This window comes from Doryrhamphus excisus, chromosome 4 (genome assembly GCF_030265055.1).
Source record: "Doryrhamphus excisus isolate RoL2022-K1 chromosome 4, RoL_Dexc_1.0, whole genome shotgun sequence".
Classification (NCBI taxonomy): Eukaryota; Metazoa; Chordata; class Actinopteri; order Syngnathiformes; family Syngnathidae; genus Doryrhamphus; species Doryrhamphus excisus.
In genome coordinates, this window is record NC_080469.1 from 16,380,852 (window position 1) to 16,396,195 (window position 15,344).

At 40.0% G+C, this 15,344-nt stretch overlaps 1 protein-coding gene across 2 annotated transcripts in view; it reads left to right on the forward strand.

Annotated features, from left to right (window-relative positions):
- Window positions 1-1,886: 1,886 nt before the first annotated feature.
- Window positions 1,887-15,344, forward strand: part of sh2b3 (SH2B adaptor protein 3) — a 44,489-nt gene continuing 31,031 nt past the window's right edge. Inside the window, exon 1 of one of the 2 annotated variants that reach the window (XM_058072067.1) lies at window positions 1,887-2,214. The gene's annotated coding sequence lies outside the window, so the exon portion shown is untranslated. The remainder of the gene's footprint in view (window positions 2,215-15,344) is intronic. The other variant, XM_058072068.1, reaches the window with a different exon arrangement.

Here is a 15,344-nt window from a genome sequence, read left to right on the forward strand (position 1 = left end):
CACTTCTTCAAACAACCGAATAAACTATCAACGTATATCCTTATTGTGAATGGTTTTATTGTTTAAAAGGTGTGAACTTTTTATTCATTCTTTAGATTTAGGAACATGAACAGTGTTACGGCCTGTTGCGACAGGTTATTTGACTTTACGGCATTACAGCTATTAATGGCTTGTACCCATCGACGTTCTTCGAAATATTCCGGCGATTTCCGTTTTATCTTAACGACGGGCTACTAGCTAATTGGTTAAACACATTGTGAACTTTACTGACTTTATGACAGTCAGTCTAGAACCCAAGAGAAAGGCACTTCTGTCACCGTCGGTGACAAAAAAGTGCGACACAAGCACAAGATACAGGTAATTATGCTGCAAAGTTAACTACGGAGGATAGTTAGAAACGGTGAGTTAAGGTACCGTAAAAGTTAAAGTTGCTAAAGTTGGCCAAAGTCTTCATATGAAGCGAAATTGACAAATGAAATTTCATCTTATTTTAAAATGTGTGTCCATCCACAAAAAAGCCAGCCAAGTTGCATCTCTCAATATTATCTTTGTTGTTTTCCATTATAAATGACCACACACCGCTTCACACACGGGTTGGTGGTATGCCACTTATGAACACTAAGCGTCGCTGTGCATCAGTTTGACCATTCACCGACCATCACTTTGCAGAATTGTATAGAGTATAATACAAGTAGTGTTATAATACAAATAACACAAGTTTTTAGCTTTATGATGTGAGTTTTTCCAAATATTGTTGAGATGTTATGTTTTTGTATGTATAAGGTGCATGTTCTCTGAGGCTAATCATGCAATATAGTATATACTATATAATATAATATAATATAATAATATATTATAATAATATTATAATAGTATTAATATATATTATATCATTATATTAATAGTATTATTAATAATTATATTATATTACATTATTATAATACAGTTGGAGAATAAAGTCGTAAATTTACAAGTATTATGAATAAAGTCGTATAATAAAGTCATAATATAACCTTTGCCCAGGGCCAAAGTGCACACAAGCCCCCCTTTTCATAGCTGTCTCAGGCAATGTCTGTTATGATGAGTATTAACGTATTAAAATAATCTGAGATTTTGAGGAAAAAAGTTGTAAATTTACTAGAAAAAAAATGAATATTACAAGAATAAAATTGTAAATGTATGAGAATAAAATCATACATTTATTTAAAAAAATATGTTACTGGCATTGCCTTAGACAGCTACAGGATGAAAAGGGGGGACTTATGTGAATTTTGGCATATAGAGGGGGCGGGCTAAGGATGGCAGAAATGAAAAGGGCTACACGTAATGTGTTTGTGCTCAACTGCACTGTTTTGCTGCAACGTTATAAATAAAATTACATTAATTTCAAGATACTCCGTCGTAAATGAAATTATCATTACACTTGAGTTTATGCACCATGTGGGGAAATGCTATTCCTATATAAAGATCCAATAGTTGAACTTGAAATATGAATTATTGAAATAATTTCATTTAACATTAATTATGAATAAATTATGATTAATTGCAATTTACATTACAAAAATATACAAAAAGAAAATAAGATGCAAATGAAAAAAACTAAACGAATATACCTTACAAAACAATATATTAAGACAGGAAATGATAAGTGAATAAGTTGAGCTTTATTTTGAAAAACCGATTTACTGGTATTGTGCTTCATATTTGGAAGGCTTAATGTAATTTAGGATATTATCAAATTATCAAATTGCTATTTTTATTTATCATATGTCTTTATGTTAATTGATTATTTTAGCCACATGATGTTGACCAAGGAGTCAGTTGGCTTTCTGTGGAACCTTTATTTTGGTGAGGCGGAAGTAGAGACGCGCCGTTGTGAAATTTCCCCAACTTGTCATTGTTGGACAGTGGTGGTGGTTTTTTTCGGTGAGCGGAAACGAGGGGTCGCCACTTTTCTTTCTTTCCGCGTCAAGTTCGTGCCTGAAAAATCCCCCCCCCCTCCTCTTTTTTTCAGTCGGGGAGACATCGCCAAGACAGTCACAATGGGAGCCAGCGAAGAGACGTTTTGGTCCTCGTATACTTCTTCCCGCTAACTTTCTAGTCTTTTTTGAGTCACTTTTAAAAAGTTTTTTCGCCACATGTCCGTTATGCGAAGTCCAAACTGTTGTGCTGTCGTCGTGCTGCGGTGCGTGCCCATCCGAGATAACGGAGGACGTGAGTATGCTACGAACACGCTGTTTTACTAACTTGAAACTCTTTTCACAACGTGTCCTTTTCCTAACGTGTTTTTTTCCCCAAATCCAAATTCAAGTCATTAATTGTGCTTATGTGAACCTTTAAAATGAACTGGTATAAACTTTGGTATAAACGTTCCGTGAAGTGCTTGGCTTCTCATCAAGACGTTAACTTTCCATATATTTGTATTGGAAGTAGCACGTTATTGTGACGCTGCCCTTCCAAAATTTGATCTTGTGGCTGTCACCATGGCAATGACGCACACATTCTGTACAAACATGCAGCAAAATTAGCATCGGCATGTAGGAGCTAATGCTAATGTTGTCAGTGCAGATAAGCGTTAAAGGTGCCCAAATTGCTATGTAAACATGGCGTGAATCAATGACAACCAGCAGGTAGCATGCTACCAAGCTAATAAGTGACACCTGCGTGAGCAGTACCATTGTGTGTCACAAGGGGCACCAGGGAGTCACTAAAGCACAAGGAAGTACACAGCAGCAAGTTAGAAAGCTAACCTGCTAGCACAGTGTTTGTATCCTAGGTGCAATATCACTTTGTTCCTCAGGAGGTATTTCTAAAGCACAAGGAATTACAAACAAAGTGCAGTACCACTTTGTGCCATGAGAGGAGTTAGGTAGTTGCTGCCGTACATGAAAAAAATCTAATGAGAAATGAGGAAATGCATCAGGTGTTCATCAAAGCTAACATGCTAACCAGCCGGTGCAGTGTATGTACTTTGCGTAATACCACAGCACACCACAAGAGGCTTCAGAGAGTCATCATCGCACAAACACAAATGAAAAGTATGCAGCAAGTGTGCACTGAACCTAGAATACTATCTTACGAACTAGTAAAACATATTTGTGTCATCTGGGAGTTGCTATCGAGTGCAAAAAAATAGCCCTGTTTTAGTGTATTACCTCTGTGAGCCACAAGCAGCATCAGGAAGTCACCATGGCACAAAGAAGCCACTATACTAGAATCTCAAATCCACTGAAGCTAAAATGCTAACCCACTAGCACATGTTCTATTCTGTATGAATTATCACCATCAGTCCCGATTGTTGTCCCCATAATAAAGGAAAAGGAAAGTAATGAAACACGTCAAGTGCCCACCAAACTAACCCATAACCCCAAAGCCTGTCCTGTGTGTAATACCACTGTGTGCCTCTAGAGGCATCATGGAGCCACCATTCCACAATTGTAGCCAGCTTTCACCATTTTTTTTCACTTTTATATCATAATATCAACTTTTGTATGTATTTACACAAAATAATACAAGCACCATTTATCTGCAGCAGCGGATGTATAGGCTGATAATTTACACCCCTGCAGCAGTGGAAGGCATGTGGTTGCGTCATGTCTGATTGAGTCACTCAGACGTGTCTAAAGTGAAAGATGTGCCTGGAGGGTGTGGAAGCAGCAGGTTAACTGGTGTAAAGTGTGATTTATGACTTGATGTTTTGTCACACATCATTAATTGCCTTTGTTTCTGCTAGTTTTTGCACGCACAGCTTTGCTCCTATTGTTATACATAGATGCACAGATAAGCATAGATGAGCATTGTGCACTTTGTTGGACTTGTCTGTGAACTTTTATCGTTAATTTAAAGACAAAGTCAACTTCACCGGCTCGCTTACAGACCAGTACACGTGACACCCACCTCATGCACAATATTTATTGTATGATTGTCCCACAATAAAGACACATAAACAATACTCTGCACATTCAGCGAAATGCTATATTTGTATTATTCTATAATGGTCCTGCGTCACTTACTTTTCTTCTTTTTTCATTCTTACTCTTGTACTCTTGTATTGTACATTTTATTTTTACGCTCTTAAATTGTTACTATCCCTGTGATTGGTGGGTGTACCCCGCCTCTCGCCCGAAGACAGCTGGGATAGGCTCCAGCACCCCCGTGACCCTCGTGAGGAAAAGCGGTAGAAAATGAATGAATGAAATTGTTATTATATAAGACTCTTGTGTTTTTTTCCACATCTCATCTCATGATAGGCTAATACAATGACCATAAAGACTTGAATCAATTAGCTCTTCCTCGGTCCTCTGGGGTTCTAAGAACTCTGCAGACAAGACCACGAGAGAGGCCGCAACGGCACAGCAGGGAGGGGGCAATGGACAAAGGAATGGAGTTAATTGACTGACTGATTGGAATATGAGTTGTGGTTTTTAAGAAGAACGAAACAAATTAGGCCGTTAATATCGAAAAGAAAGACACTGTATGTTTGGGAGTAGAACGGAAACTATAGACACTGTTTGGAAGTGTGGCTGTGTCGGAATTGTGGATCCCCCCCCCCCCCCCCCCAAGACAAAAAACACAGAATTCCCATCTTAAGTTCATGTTTGTTTTGAGGCAAACGCATACATATGGCCTTCAAAGCAGACGTAATTAGAGAGTCCTCATTCTCCGAAGTGTCCCTCCACCGCAATCTTGTTGCTGTGTGGGTGTGGAGGGGGTTGTTGATTACAGGTCCGATTTGTAGTCGCAGCAGTGTTGAAAAGCATGTGTGTACTTGTCTGTTCCATGGTTGTTCTTAGCACGGAAGGAGACACCGTCAAAGAAACGCATTTGTTTCTTTGCTGTTTAGCCACAGCACGGTTCCCCAAGCTTCACGGGCACATCTTGATATATTTCTACATAGATTTTAGTGCAATAGAGATGTTGTTTTGTGCAGCAGAACTGTCACAAGAAGTAAAAGCATATGTGTTATCACACAAGTGGGAGGACAAGCCTTAAACCTGCTTATTCCAAAAACATGTTCAAACATGTTTAAAGATACGGCGGAACATATGACGTTGCGGCCAATCCTTTATGGCACATTATGTAATTTGCTCAAATGTACAGATGACTTTCACCATACAGCAGGGGTGTCCAAACCTTTCCAATCGAGGGCCACACACACAAGCGTTTTCAAAAATGCTTAAACCTGTTCGGTATAGGTCAATATACGCTACGCCAGGGCTGCTCACTTTTTCAGCCGTTCAACTACTTTTAAATTGACGAAGAAGAGCAGCCATCAAACGGTTTACTTTTTATTCTATATAAATGGGCACTACAACTGAAAGTAATGTTATTAAATATAGACATCTTACCGCTGAGTTAGTCTATCTGTAATCGGAATAATAAAGATGATAGTTGGCTACACGTATGTTGCTGGAGAAATCCGTTCACTGCAAAGACGCAACAGCCAATCAGGAGGGGAGCTGACTGATGTCTTGTGACATCTACAAAGTGACGCCACCTTTTGTGATTGACCGCAAGCTCTCAATTGACATCATGACCACCCGTGCACTAAAGTATTTCAAAAAAACTTCTACACAGAATAGCCAGCATTTTTTTACTTGGCACACGCATTTTAACACTTGAATATGATTGTGCGCTTTGCTGCACTCAGCGTACGCATATAACTGGGTTTAATTTCGCACCAGAGTACAGTACGCATGAAAACCTTCCTGCGTAGCGTGATGTGACGTGACATGGGGAAAAAAGGCTAGAGTTTGCCTCCGCCAAAGCCCCCCCCCCCCCGATTTCAGGCTATAATAAATGTGACTGTTGTAATGCATTCATTAGTTCCAGCTGTAATTACAGTGTCTCTTTAATTACCTTTGTTCACTCGCAAACCCGTACATTTAGGAATCAGCATTCCCGGCACCACAAATTTGCGGAAGTTTTTTTTTTTGTTTTCTCAGAAATTTTTCTTCAGCACAAAACTGCACATTTCCCCCACTCTGATAATTTATGTCTAGTATTAATGTCTAGTGACATTTTGTCCCAGCCTGAAAACGCAATCACGACTGACTGGTGCATTGAATTGGTATGTTTTTTTTTGTTTTTTTTTAGCCCGGATTAGTGGGCATGTCCTGTCATGTTGGCAACATCAAACGACCCTGTGTGTGTGTGTGTGTGTGTGTGTGTACTGATAATACATGAGTGTGCTACAGTACATAGACCAGCTATGTTGATTAATAGGACAAGAAAGTTTGAAGGTTTTTAATACTTTCAATGTGTAGAAATATACAATTATTGAAAGTGTGCCATTTTCTAAGCACCATTTGCTCAAAGCTGTCTAGAAAATGTGCCTCCATAATTGGACTTCCAGGAAGTCAGATGGCTGCCAATGATTCACAGTTGAATTATCCACCACCACCATTCACCCACCCGCGTATCTCTCGTCTCCAATATTGTCAAGAGTTTTCACAGTTTGCAATTAATCGAACAGTTCACACGTAGTGATGAGTCATTCCTTAAAGCCTTTCCTGGCTCAGCAAGAGACGGCGTCATATTCCCAGGGTGGAATATTTAAGCTTGGCTCCAGTCGTGTGCCTGATGGATTGTTGCTTTCAGCTTTTTGTGCAAACAAGCGCGTGTTTAAAGATTCCAATGATAAGTTGTTGTTTCATGTTCTTAGTTATGTAGTGTAGGGTTTGGTTTGCAATAAAAGCTTTGTGCCCCTTCAATAGCCATGTATACATGGACCCAAATATTCCAATTGCATTCAGTTTATTTGCTCAAACAGAAAGAATGTAACCTTTGTATACACCTCATTCCGAAAGAAAATTGCCAATCCCAATGAACATCTAATCGAATTCCCAGGGGTGGAATATTCCTTCCCCAATACGATTGAAGTATCTTGTACCCGCTCAAACGGAAAGTTGTCAGGGTGCGTTCTTCTTGTTTTTCGTGTCGTGTTTTTCTTCTTCTGTTGTTTATTGGCGGTTGGCAAGCAGCCTTCTATACTTTATTCATAAGTCCAGTTTTTCTTTAAAAAGAAAATATGTATCTATATAAAACATGTGCCGAATGTAATTATAAAATATTAAAAGAATTTTATCTTTTCCTGTTTAAATTTATCCCGGGTGCGTTCTTTCAGCGCATGCTCAGAAATGACATAACATGCAGCTCAAGACATCATTCAGTTTTAAAAATGGAGGCGAGCAATTGGCACTACACTGATTTTTGATGCAAACTAAATTTCAAGACTGGACGAACGAAAAACTGGCAATATGGAGTTATTCCAACAAGTATAGAAAAACTCGGAAGTCGGTATCACGTGATGTTGATGTTTACTGTGCATGCCCCATTGACTATTCTGTTTGATTATAGCGGCGTATGTAGACAAGAGATTGGAATATTCCTTTCCATGTACACCATTATTTTCGGAAAAGTCATTCGGAAAGAGGAAAAACTCCTCATGTAAACGTAGCTAATGTCACGATTGTGTGTCATGTAGACTTAAATAACGCCACTTGTGATAAGACTAACTGTACAGTCTTTTATTTGCCTTGGAGAAATTCAATAACAAAGTGTTCTTGTTGGAGTACAAACACTGACATTGTCAGTCTGTAGAAAATTAACCTGGAAAGATTAAAAAAAAAATCTCCAATGTGTTCAGATTTATGATGCATTAATTTTATAGACTGTGCTGTTATTTAAATCCTGAAAACTGGATCAATCTACTCCAGGGTCAACCTTTTGCCTTCATAAAACCTTCATAAACTGTACAGGCATTTTTTAAATAAATAAACATACAATGTCAATTATATTTGTGGTGCTCTCTATGGGTTGTGTTCAAAATGCTTTGGGAAACACGCTAGCATACATGTACAGTAATCCATCGTTTATCGCAGTTAATTGGTTCCAGACCTGATTGTGATAGTGATTTCCGATCACGTGATCAGATCGGGACATCCCTAATTTTCACCCTAGTGTGTTCAGCTTTTTAGGAGAAGAGTGAGCTTCCACAAACACGCACATACAGTGGAACTTTAATCTCGACCATAATCTGTATGACTTTATACGACATTTGCCTAGCTACATCAGGCGACCATGTGAATTGTACAACAAGATCAATGGGGATGCTAATAAAGCTCTTATTGTGCGTTGTATCCTCAACGATTGTCTGTGACGCCAGATGCTCGTTGCTGGCCTCGTTCCCAAACTTCACATGTGTCCATCTTTCCAAAACGTTCCCCTACTCAACTGTGTCTGTCATTGGATCTCTGGAAGTTTTATTATTTCCTTAACATGCCAGGTTCAGTCTTTGGGGGGCATAATGATTGACTGCAGACGGCTTTTATTATTCATGCTGGAAGAGAAGACATTGTTTTACGACTATGATCATTTATCGACTTCTTTTCATGGAATTGTCTTGTCCCGCAACACGTCCATGTATTGCTTATTCTTCCAGCCCTTGCTTGGTGCTTTTCAAATTTTCCCAGCGTGCCTCTTCGTTCCCAGACCACGGGAAATAGTCCAAGAGCTGCAGAGCTTTATTTCTGTGCGTCGTAAGAATAGCAGCATTGTGTCGTGGCCGAGCGTGCATTGTTGTGGGAATGCAGAAACAAGCTAGAGAATGGAGAGGAAAAAGAAAACCCTCAAAACTTTTGCTGACCTTACGAGTGTCTACCACCTCATGTTTGCACTTGTTTTTCTAGGTGTGGAAAAAAGGGTCTTGTCACATATCAAAGGAGTTTCCTCAAGCCACCCAGAATAAAAGAGTTATTAAATGCCAAGCATCCGACAAAGGCGGTGGTTTAAGGTTGCCGTGGCCCCTCAGCGTTGGTATTTTTGCTAAATTCAAGAGTTCGGTGAAAACTTGTGCTGCAAAGTAGCCGGCGGCTCCTCTCGTTTTTTTGTTACCGCAGACCAGCTGATGCTCCGCTCAGGTTGTGGGAAGTAAGTCTAAGGTTATCTCATGTTTCAGTGTCGCTTCCTCCTTTACAGCGTGTTCTTCAATTATGCAAGCCATGTGATATGTTCAGACTCAAAGCGCGACGGCGTCTCATTCACACAATGGCCTGTCCCCTTATATCTTCTGCCCAGCATTGAGACATGATGCTCTTTCACGGCACAGAGCTCCTGCTGGCCTTCCACAGCGGCCTGTCGCGCTCCATTATAAAACATGAAGTGAAAGTTACAGGAAAAAGGTCACATGGTGTCTGTGCTTCCTAACTAGTGTGTTGGCTAACATGAAGCGGGTTGTTTGCCCGTAATAACAATAATGAAGGGTTGGATAATTCCGGTTCTTTTTATTCCCTCCCCCACTTCTATTGACAGACTTGCATAATAACTGCTATTCTAGCCTTTTCCAACTGTTTTTGCTTTTTCATCATGTAAATATACACCAAATGTTCCACCCCCACCCCACTTGCATCAGATGTTTGAGAGCCTGGTGAGTTCTGACCACTCCATCTTTAGATAAATGCCTTGAAACGCCAGAATGTTTCTTAACAAAGAACTGAAAGGAAGAATCTGGTGTATAGTATAATGGATTTTTGGAGATGGTATTGGATGAGCCATCTGTCAATCATCCATCACCCCATTCAGCAGATGAGTCATAGCGTTTGTCTTCCATGCTATTCTTCACTCCTTTGAGCCATGAAATACACCTCATTTGACAAAGCAGGAGGGGGAGAATGGAGGAACGTGTGGAGCACTAACAGCCTTCAGTCTTCTTGCACAGTTTGGTGTTTCTGTGATTTTTTTTGTCAATTTATCCTATGCAACATTTGCAAAATTTGGACCTGAGCATAAGGTTAATTGTACAGTGCTGGACTTGGGTGCAATTCCCCCTACCTTTCCTACCATTACTGCAATTTCTATGACATAGTGGACTATTTGCAATCTTATTTAGAGTCATTCTGATTTATATATTTTGCACAAGGCTGCTGCTGTCATGGATTTTCGCAAGGGTAGCACTCACATGAATGAAATGGCATGGCTTTAAACAGACTTCCCCATACTTGTCCACTCTCCCTCCTCTGGCACAATTCGAAGATGTGGGCTAGGGCGCGATTAAATATGCACACACTTTCAAGCATAAACGTGTCAGAGTCGTAGAATGAGTGGAATACGATCACAACTTAATGATAACCGACACACTTCCTAATAGAAATAACATACAAAATAATCTAACACAAAGAGACCCACTAACCCATAACGACTTTCATGTTCGCATTTAGTTAATGCGATTACTCCTCTCGTAAGTAATTCATGACAATCGCAGCCTTCCACAATAGAAATAATCACAACGACTCTAAATAAGACTGGAAATAATTGCAGTAATACAGCAGTCTATAAGTGATGGCACACGCATGCTCGGTGTGATTTGGGGGGGGCGAGGAGAAGGAGATGGAATCCGGCATGGCACCAATGACGTGGCGCGAGTACTCCCTGAGAGAGAGCACACAGTCTGTGTTTTAATTCATCCCTACAGTGTTTGATGGGGTTTGAGGTCAGGGCCCACAATACTGAACAAGTTCTAGCATGCCTCTGTGGACTACAGGGGGTACAATCATGCTGGGCCGTCGCTCTGCACAAACTGCAAATTCGGGGAGACTTGGGGCGTACTCACACTTGCTTGTACAATGCTGTAAAACTGCAATTTTTTCAAGTCATTATTTCAATTGTAGAAGGTGGCGGCGACATTTCTTTATAACGCAAAAGGATTATTCGCAGATAAATAAGCATATGGTGGGTTTTGACTTAAATCTCTCTTTGTACAGTACATTACTATTGGCAAGGATGAATTGTATTGCAGTCATTCTATTACTAGACTATATTTCATACATGAATAAATAACCATGTCGTGCCCTGGCCCACCAATTTGAATTGAGCCAAAGGAGGGGAAGTGTACTGAAAGAGCGTGGATCAGAACACCCACACTAGGCAAAGGCACGGACCTCAGTTGTGAAGTCGCAAAATGTGATTGGCCAACTGTGTACCTCCTTAAAAGGCTAGGTCAGGGGTCAGCAACCCGCGGCTCCAGAGCCGCATGTGGCTCTCCAGCCTCTTTGTTGCGGCTCCCTTTGCAATGCTTGAATATTTTTTAGCACCCGTGTGGTGAAAATGCACGTCTTTGTTATGAGTTTACAAAAATCCAACTTTGTGTGAGACCATGAATGCATCCTGACTGAGTTCTGACTGGTGACTGAATGAGCAGACAGGATGCTATCCAGTTCTCTCTGACAGGTTAACATGAAGGGAAATGAGTAATACTTTGAGTTATTTGAGTTATTAATTATTATTAATGAGTTATTTGACGATTCTAAAAAATAAATTAGAGCTCATTTAAAAACAAAAGTTTATCTCCAGTACTAGCAAGAGTACTCCAACTCGTCTTTTTTTTTCCCTCCAATGTTGTTTTAAACATACAACGTTTTGCGGCTCCAGGCTATTTTTCTTTAGTGGGCAAGTGGGTGAAATGGCTCTTTTCATAGTAAAGGTTGCCGACCCCTGGGCTAGGTCAACCCATGAGTTAATTTGATGTATATAATGCTACAGCAACATTTACACTAACCTTAGATGCACAGCTGGATGCCTGGTAGAACAAAGATCCTTTGCTAGGCCACCTGGACCTCCACCCCCAAACCAAGCCCCGTCTCCCTTTCGACCTCGCCCTATGATTTTCACACTTCCGGACATCTGTCAATACCTCAAACTTGTGCCTTAACTTTTCTCCTTTTTGCTTTCTAGTTTTATTTCCTCCCCCGCCCCATTTCTTTCTTTTATTAAACCCCCCTTATGCCCACACATTTGTAGTGCTTTGTAAATGCAAGCCACTGTGATTCATTCTGTGAGTCACACAATGAAAATTCAAAGGTGGTAACAAAATCAGTTTTTCCTAGCAGTACCCTGTGATGCACATGTTGACATTTTTTCCCTCGTCTTTTTTTTTTTTTTTTTTTTTTTTTACACTCCACATTTTCGGGGAAATTACGAATGTGATATGTCTAATAGATTCATGCTGTCTCATCAAATTATATCACAAGCTGCCTAATCATAGCAGTAAATTGTTGGGAGGCAGAGCCCACATTGTGTGCATCCATATTGTGTCCCAACAAGTGTCAACATCACTTTCCCAAAGCCCAAATAACAGACCTTTTAACCAGAGTTCCAACCAGAGCTCTGCAGATAGTATAATTAAGCTTTCCTTTCAATTGGGGTTTCCACCAAAACCGTGTACTGTTGTCTAATGTCGCACACCACAAAACCACATAAACCCAGACCCAGGTCAAGACCAAGATTTTGAGCAGCGGCTGAGATCAAGTCAAGATCAAGACTGAGGCAAAGTGAGACATGACCAGTACTTACAATCTGGTTACTATAATCACTAAAATGTACAATACAAAGATGAAACACTGCTGTCCCTACATCTTTTGTAGAGTCGAATCTGAGAGGAGACCAAATTTAAATGCAAATACTGACACTGGAAAAAGTGATCTGAAGTCAGTCCAATGTTGAGTTGTACACGGTGTGTATATGTATGTATATATATATATGTATGTGTATATGTGTGTGTGTGTGTGTGTGTGTGTATATATATATATATATATATATATATATATATATATATATATATATATATATACACACACACACACACACATATACGTGTATACATATGTATGTATATATATATATGTATATATAAAAATAAAAGTATGATCAGTGGGTTACAAGGTCACATTTACTGTACAACACAATGTTATTTAAATAATTTGTGCTTCAAATTGGTGTGTTTATGATGTAATCTTTACTGTGTAAACATTAATGTGCCTAAAATTTACTTAATAAATAATACTTAACTTAATAAGTTAAGAAAAACATTCATCACAAGAAAAATGTCTGATATTCAAAGTTCGAGGTTTGTACATGCAAACCAGCAGGCAGGTGTGTGAAGACACCCTTGGCAAACAAGGATGAGTTATGATGTTAATTTTAAGATAATAGTCATCAATGAAGCAGAGTTAACTGTTGTTTAGGCAAGGAATAACTCTATGACTTAACTTGTGTTGGATGAATTATTTGTTAGTTACAACTTTGCAAATGTGAGTGCTCAGTATTCTTCTGGCTTTTTTGATGTAGGCATCAAAAAGGGCATCATTGGCATCCTTGCTTGCAGTGATATGCACCCACATATGCAGCTTTGCTTGCAATAATCTGCAACCACTAGATCATTTAGTCGCCACATGATGATATCAATCTGAGGCGTGTCAGGGCAACAACTGCTTGCATCACACGTTCATCTCAAAATGCTCGGAGGTCCATTTCAAGGACATTGTTAAAAATCAAACCAGCGAGTCATGAGGTAACTCGTGCCGACAAGATGAATTGGTATGTGTCTGTCATGCATCCTGCTTACTTCCTGCTCGATTAGAATCGGCTTAGGAATACAGGAGGAGCTTAGTTGCACTATGCCTGTGAAGTTAGAAGAGGTGAGTGTAACTATTTATTTTGACGTTTGCAGTCTGTGTGGTGATGAGAGGCAGAGAACTCCCCTGATGACGACTGAAACTAACAGTCTTGATTATCCATGAATCTGCTGATTAGTTCCTCTGCAGTTTTTTTTCTTGAATGCCCATCACAAGGTCACTGGGTTTGGTTTGTTGGACAATAGGTTATACAACAACTACAAGCAATAAATGTTGCCCAAGGTCAGTGTGGGTTGCTTTTTCCACTTTTCTGACCCATAAATGTAGTTAGAATGTTGTATTCTCGTGTTAAGTGATGCCAAAGTTTCAGATAATGAGGTTTTTGCATTTGGAAGTGAGCCCTGACAGAAGTTTGAGATGGCTCATAACGCAAGATTTCAAAAGGCGTGTTAAAACTGCGCCGTTGTGATGTCACAGAGGGGCGGACTTCTTTATATGGCCGTGGCTGTAAGCCATATAAAGTCTGCCTTACCAAAGCGCTACTTCCTCCGCCCTCCCCCCAGCACTGATACTGATACGGATACTGTGGGAAACAAGCTCAGGCAGACGTTATTGTATTTGGTCATTCCCAGCAAGAGAAAAATACTTTCATCTGTCAACAGCATTTCACATGGGACTGTTTTGTATGAACATGAATGTAAATATCTTTTGCTGGATCCAGAAGCAGTGCGTTCTCACCGGGAAAGGTGTATTAATATTGGACAAGCTGTGCATCCACGTGCCGCCCTTACGTCAGGCTTCTGAGCTCCATGGCACCAATGGTGCCTCTGACAAAGTTTGTCCCACAATGACCACTCTTCCTCGGACAGGCGAGGTTTCTACATGTTCGCCTTTTCTTGAGCGGTGCTACGTTACCACCGAGTTATTTACCAAGTTTATACACAGCAAGTCAGGGGTCTTCGGCCAGTAGCTCCTTAACGCTCTCCAAAGACTTTATTCATATATTATAACTCCTATACCCACTATATTAGAAAGTGGGGTTTGTTTGTAGTTAGGAAGCACTTTGGGCATGTCACCAATCACAGTGGAGTGGGTGTGGGCGGAGGCAGACCATGGATGGAATAAATTAAAAACAACCCAAGGAAATACAGCCATGGTTATTGTGTGTAGTTGCTCTATAGGAGTCCAAAACTCAATACAAAGGGTTGAAAAATGAGCATAATAGGTCCCCTTTAACACCAGTCATGGCAGATTAGTTTGGTCTCTGGGATAATTTGATTAATCAGCTAATAGTGAATGTCAGATGAAGACCATTTTCTCCATTCTCATTGCGAGCTGCTTTCCTGGAAGACAATTTGTACCAGCAGCTGTTTGACACGTGAGTATGTCCAATAAAGGCTGTGTTGCTGTTTTTGATTTGAAGCTTGTATTTGAGCGGCAGCATTGGTAGTTTTTCCTTCATACTGTAGCTGGGACCAAGCTTGTGGCTGATGTAGTTGTCTGAATTTATAGTACAGAGCAGGAAATAACGGACGTTTTTTGAGGTTGAGGCTGAGAAAAGCTGTGACCGATTTTGATGTGGGTTTGAACATGTGCATTGTGCGCATTTGGCTTTTTTGAGTCTGTTTTCTTGAGTTTTTGAGGCAATAATTTGTTTTTTATTATAATTTTTCCTTTCTGCAATCCTTTATATTGCAAAATAACAGAACTGGCCAGTAAAAATGTTTGTGTTTACGCGAAATCTCACAAAATGTGACATAATGTGTATGAAATGACGTCCTCATGGGGAAGAATGTTGCGGTAGGGAAGGATTTTGCTGGCTGAATCTCATCACAAACACTAACCCATCCCCTTTCGAACCAAACATGTCAAAACAGTGGCAAAAAGACTTGGAAACTACTAAGGTAGCGGGGACTCAGGCTGGGTGAGTGTTTA